This window comes from Perissodus microlepis, chromosome 8, assembly GCF_051167445.1.
Source record: "Perissodus microlepis isolate ML-2025 ecotype Zambia chromosome 8, ASM5116744v1, whole genome shotgun sequence".
Classification (NCBI taxonomy): Eukaryota; Metazoa; Chordata; class Actinopteri; order Cichliformes; family Cichlidae; genus Perissodus; species Perissodus microlepis.
The window spans coordinates 4,661,321-4,667,798 of record NC_140468.1 but is presented as its reverse complement, the minus strand read 5'-3'; the positions used below and the strand labels follow the sequence as shown (position 1 = coordinate 4,667,798).

The window sequence follows — 6,478 nt, the reverse complement described above, 5'->3', positions numbered from 1 at the left end:
TTGTGTAAGATACCAGTAGCACGTTGTTCTGGACTGAGTGGTGTAGCTTGAATACAAGTTCACAGTTACTGATGTGTTACTGAAGATCTTACCACTCCTGCATCTCATCTTTTATTAGGAGGCTGACATAAAAAGTGCTAAAATTGAATGGAGAAAGGTTATTTAAAGAGTATCAGATGAGAATTTATTGTAACTATATTTGGATTGAAATATATTTTTTATTTTTACAACTTCTTGATTTACAAATTATTGATTTTTCAGAATTTAATTGACTTTGAAATATGTAAGCAAAATAAAAAGCAGTGAAAGGGGAGGATTTTTAGAAATATTTGACTTAACTAGCGTATATGTGCTCACTCCCTTATATAATATTGGCAAAACATCTACAACCAAGCTAGATATAGTGACTGTAAAGACTACTGACTGTCTGAGCCTGATTGGCAGAGGGTAATTTAATTAACTTTAAGCCATTTAAAACAAGTTCAAGTTCCAATTTGACCTGTCCCCATGACACACAGTCCTTATATCAGCCTGCTGCTTCTTAAAGGACCTAATCAATTCACATAAAACTGATCTATGTTAATAAAATTATCAAAGACCTTTTTATACACGTAAAATACACAAATGCATAAATCCTAATTTAAACAACTATATATTGTAAAAATAACAGATTAACAGAATAACAAAGTATTTAGGGAGGTTATACTGAAAACTGTACAAAGGCTTACAAAGAAAACAATGATCCACGCACATTTGAACTTATATGAACAAAAGTATGCTGCCGTTGATAATGTGGAAAATAATAATGTTTAATTTTACAGACTGACTCGATACATTTGATATTTTGACAAATATACTAATAATATAGTATAGTACTAATATAACATGTATCATATGTCATAACATATGTCCACAAGTATGTGGACAGCTAAGCATTTTGTCCACATCCCTTCAACGCCTAGTGTACCATATTTGATACATGAAGTTTTTTGGAGTTTTTGAGCCTTCAACATCATCTGTGTGTTTTTTTTTTCCTCCTGAAAAAATCGAAATAAATTGCACAATACATTTTTAAGCATTTTTTTTATCCCAGATGTAGCAAATATGAAATGTAATGTAATTATTTTTTTTAAACACATTTGTCAGATGGTTCAGTAAAATCTTCATTTTAAAATTTCTTAATTGAGGCTTTAAAGATATATTTGTGTAACAGCTTCTGTTTTTCTGGTTTCAGCCTTTTTGACATGTGTTGAACCTCCTGCGACTATTTGCTCTGATTTAACAACAGTAAGGTCCAGGGGTATGTCTGATGGTGTTTAAAATTCTTGTGTTTTTCTGAAATTGTCTTGAAAATATCTATAATTTTTTTTAACTGCTTATCCAGTTTGGGGTCATAACCATGGGGTCTATCCATCTGTCATGGCTAACACACAGGAGGTGGTTTATTTAGGCTCGCATTAACAGGGTGAGTTTAGAATCACCAATTCTTGTCTTTGGACTGTGGGGGGAAGAAAGACAGAAAGACCCCAGCTGGTAGATTCAAACTCAGGACCTTCTTTCTATGAGGCTGCAAAAGATCAAATGACGTCCTCAGTAGTGATTGGATACTGTGCAGATGTTACTGGCCTGGAAGTGGTCACACGTGGACGCACAACTGGCAACGGCCCTTCCACGAGCCTGGTCCTCCATGCTTGATGAAAGGGAGTTTTTTGATTGTTGGAGTTTTTCTGTATTATTGTAGGATCATTACCTTAACCTCCTAGGACCTGGCGTCCACATATGTGGACATCACATTTTGGGTTATTTAGACCAAAATACTCAATTTTGCTCTACAAGGGCCTGATATCCACTTACGAGGACATTATACTGCTACTGTTCTATCAAAATTTTAAACAAATATGCTCATATGTGGCTCTCATTTATCTTAAAAACAAAAATACGGTAAAAAAAAAAAAGATATCTGGTAATCCTTTGTTTTTACATTCATCGGGCCCCAATATATCCAAATATCAAAGAGGAATTAAAAATGCATGCAGTGGAAGAGTTCGGGTCTTAGGAGGTTAAAATATAAAGCACCTTGAGGCAACTGTTTGACAGTTGAATTGCCAAAGATTAAAAAAAAGGATCCTATGATTTTTTTTTTGCAGTTACAGTTACTATTTGCCAAACAGGTTAGTTTGACTGAGACATATTAAAACCTTCAAATTCCTTTTAAAATGTCCTTATTTGTGTGTGTAGATAGCTGTCTATATAACTGTGCAGGGCTGTTTCTGATTTTGCATAAACAGAAGAACTGAGAGCAAAACATCCGTCTTTGCACCTCTTTGTTTACACCCTAGATGAAAGCAAATGGGCTGGAGGCTGCTGCGCGCAGACAGGTTGCATTTCATGACATGCAGTCATCGCCGCTCCACAGCGCCCCGCTCCGGCCTACGCCTGCACTGCGACGAGAAGCCGTGCGCGCCCGGTGAGCGACTGCCGCTGAAGAGACGAGACCGCTGTCTGCACTCAGGTAAGAAAACCCAGACATATTTGTTTTATTTAACCGATCCGGTGTGGCTGCAATCACACCGAAACATCAGGAGAGCGGGCGACGTGCGGCTCAAACCCCGCGTCGTAATTCTGCGTCGGCATTCGTCCTGTCACTTGATATTTTATTTGCATGAGGTGGGAGAGGTTGGGCCTGTGCGCGTTTTACGTATAGAAATTTCGTGCACTTGAACACGAGGCGTATTTTTTCTCATATATCTCATGACAGCGCAGATTCTCCTGCAGCAGCTTCATTTTGCGTGTTTTCGGGGCTCACGTTTTTCATTGTGCGCGATCTGCTCCTCCATCGACCTACAATAAACAGAGAAACGTGTTTTTGTTTCAGCCATCATCGCACCAGCCCTGGAGGTGCAGTCACCTCCCTACAAACACGATACATTCAGCGTTTTTCTTCCTCCTCAAGAGGAAAAAAAATGTCTCCATCATCCTCCGGAGCAGGTCCTGTTTTCGTTACTGCCACTCTGGTGCTGGCGCGCAGTAACGAGACTAATCCTCCAGAGTATTTATAATCTCATTAATAAAGAATCCCATGGGGGCAACAAAGCGGTGTTATTTCTCTAAGATTTACTGTAATTTAATAACACTTGTGTTCTTTGTGTCGTCGGCTTTGAGTGTGAATTTGTGGCTGTATGCACCCCCCTCCCCTCCCGTTATTCTGGATCTTTCGCTTCTTTCTTGCATCTGAGGCCTAAATGCTTTCCAGACCAGCTGCCTCACAAACCAGCTCCTTTGGTTTTAATATGTGAGATTCTGACATGTAAATAGACGCAAAAACGAGAAGCCCCTGGTGTATTTAATTGATTTCCGTGCGTCTCTGTATTGTTTCGAGAGCGGATAGTGTTGGAAATCGGGATGAAGCAGCGCTTGTGCGCAAATGCCAAGCCCATTTTTTTCGCCTTTTTTTCATATTATAAACAGAGGAGAGCGCCCATGTCTCCGTGTGCTGTCACACGGCCAGTGCAGTGAACCAGGCTGCTTATCTGACACATATGGGCTCTTGGGTAATCCTCCCAGGGTCAGCGGACGCGATCTGACCCACAGTAGGTGCATGAAAGCCTTTTAACGCGAACCCTTTATGCCCGCCACATGAACAATATGTGATTTTTTCCTCTTTGGTTTGGTGGAGGGATGTTGGAGTGAGAATCTCTCGTCTCCTTCCTCGGACACACCTCTCTCCCACCCTCACTGGTTCTCACTCATTGCATCGATTTCTGTAACAATTACAGTGAAGAGGAGCGGGCATGTTGTAGTCAGTAACCGCAGCTGGGAGCCATTCCAACTGATGCGCAGAAAGCAGTGAAACACATCTCAGTGCCATCTTTTTGTTTTTTTGATAAACTCAGACATCCTTCTGCAAGTTTCTGCAGCACTTGGGCACGACTGGAGAGACACGCTGGTATGTGCACAGGGAGGTCTGAGAGGGGCTCCTCCCCCAAAAAAACACTGCTGGACATGTTCAGATCAGCCTTCAGGCATCTATCCTCTAAAACCTTTAGACTATAGCTGATTCTCTGCTTTCGATTTGGGCATCCAAACCTGTCTAGTTGGATTAGCAGCAGAACAAAGCTGGCAACTGAGTGCACACATCTCCAGCCAGGGGTCCCAGGTCCACTTCTTACTGTATGCATAATTAATTGAATGCTGGCAATATGAAGCACAATTTCAACTGCAGACAAGCCAGACGACGGTGCAGAGTTGTTGAAAACTGTCAATAAAAATAGGAAAGTTTCATATTTCCATTATAGCAGAACTTAAAAGACATTGTCAGTGAGTGTTGTTATATTTGAAAAATCACTGTGCAGCATATTTGGTACGATTGCTTTTATGCATGTAGATGAAATAATGTTTGATATCAGTTAAGTTGCCACCTGGTTTGTCAGGGACCAGAAATATGTTGGGTCTAGATTTTAGCTTTTAGATATGTGATTGTAAGCTTGATAATTCTACATGATATATTTTTGGGAAAGTTATTTTTACATACTGACGCATGTACACTGGCTGTATTTTGGGTTTCTGGAGCACAGCACACAAAGTTTGTGAGCATCAAAATCAACATAGCAGAAGTCGAGACATCCCTACTTTTAGTCGCTAGCAGGAGTCAAGCCCACGCTTTCCCATAATGCACCTTTGTAGCTTCTTTCTTCTCTGGTAGAGAAATGCATTTTTCAAACTCATTAGCTCCACCTCATAATGCAGGTACCTCTTAAAGGTTAGAACACAGGTTATTTATCTATATTTCCATTGAAAACCTGAGTTTTACTTTCTCCACTACACTTTTAAGGGACATGTCAAGCTTTTTACTCTGGAACATGTATTACGCTGACATTTTTAAACAAAAAAGACCAGCTTGCCCAGCCTGTGTCTCACCATAGTTGTGGTTTCTTGTTTTCACCAAAGAGACATTTCTGCTCCAGACCACTCAGATGTTTTCATTTAAGTAGCTGTTTGAGGAACAAAGAAGTAAAATCATCCGAGGCTTCGTAAGACAGGGAACTATATGCAGATTTGTTCAGAAGCACTCACTCATCAATCATCCGACCACCCCTGAGAATTATTCTGTGATCCTTTACATTCTGATTTTGACTGTATTTTTACCTGTTATGATGTATTTTTACATTGCTCTATTAGCAGTTTATAAGTGAAAAAAGGTGTGGTTAAAAAGCCAAAGGTCTCAAACTGACCCAACCTCCTTTTTGGGAATCATCAGCAGCGATGAGACCAAACAGCGTCTAAGCCTGAAAGCGATGCATTAGGTCAGGAGTGTAACTAGGAGCAGTCTCATCATTTAACAAAGAATAGGGTCGTGCAGGATTATTACAGTCCCAAGCATTAGACACGGTCGTCACTTGTCACTTGGCTAGAAAACATCAAGCCTGAACTGTCAAGTCAGAATTGGATGTCCACCTAAAACAGTAGCAGCAGTGCATAAGGAGAAGATCCCGAAAGGGAGATTGGCTAAATGCGGTTTGAGTCCAGAACTTTATGATGGCACTTTTACTTTTAAAGCCTTTTTCTTCTACACACAACACTCATTCAGGTATGCAGGTGTGTATATAGAAGCTGAAAGAAAACCTAAAGAACTGAAAACGCAGACGTGTGTAATGTAGTTAAAGATGCAGGCTGATGTGAGCAGTGCAGCTCTTTTGAAATAAATCAATCACTCTCCTTAATGTGACTGCTGACTCCATCATGGCCTCAAGCGTCGGGCATTATGAAATGAGTCCGCACTGAAGTGCTCCATTTAGCAAAGACTGACAGCCTGTTGGCCCCCGTCGGCTCGAGTCCAAAGGCGACCGCATCCAGCCGGCCGGCTTCAGTTCGGACGGACCCGCCTGCAGAGCTTAGGCTGGCAGAATAAACAGCACCACAGCAATTAAGTCTCCAGAGTGGAGCTTTTCTAAAAGTTACTCAGATTTACTGTATTTGGCTTCAGAGCTCAAACAGGCAGCTGAGCTACTGATTTAAGGAAATTACTTTATTATTTTTAAAAAGGCTCAAACTCCTCAAAAATGTCCGTGTGCTGCTCTTTCCCTGTTTTAAATTATTTGAACATTGCAAGAAGTTTGAGCATGTCATCAAGAGAGTTTGAAAGTTGTAACCCACATTTAGATACTCTTGATTTAAAAGATATCTTTTTGATATCACTTTATGTGTGCATTCATTCTAGTTTACACATAAAGGACAAGATAAACCTCACAGACGTGTAATGTTTCACAGAACAGGCCTTTTTCTGGATGCGTTGCCTCATTAAATAGAAGAAGAAATGCCACAGCGGGACTTCAGCTGCATTCTTGTACACACTTAATTGGCACCATGCTGACTGAGGACTGGCTCATTGCATTGGGAAACCTCTGTGTGTGTGTTCATTGTGAACATACAGCAGCAGCTGGAGTCCCTGATTATTTAACAGTCTGCACCGTGCAAACAT

The 6,478-nt window shown here is 40.6% G+C and overlaps 1 protein-coding gene across 5 annotated transcripts in view; it reads left to right on the top strand.

Moving 5' to 3' along the window:
• Window positions 1-2,383: 2,383 nt before the first annotated feature.
• Window positions 2,384-6,478, top strand: part of LOC146381184 (microtubule-associated protein tau-like) — a 38,686-nt gene continuing 34,591 nt past the window's right edge. For all 5 annotated transcript variants that reach the window (XM_084937099.1, XM_084937098.1, XM_084937097.1 and 2 more), the window contains exon 1: window positions 2,384-2,512. The gene's annotated coding sequence lies outside the window, so the exon portion shown is untranslated. The remainder of the gene's footprint in view (window positions 2,513-6,478) is intronic.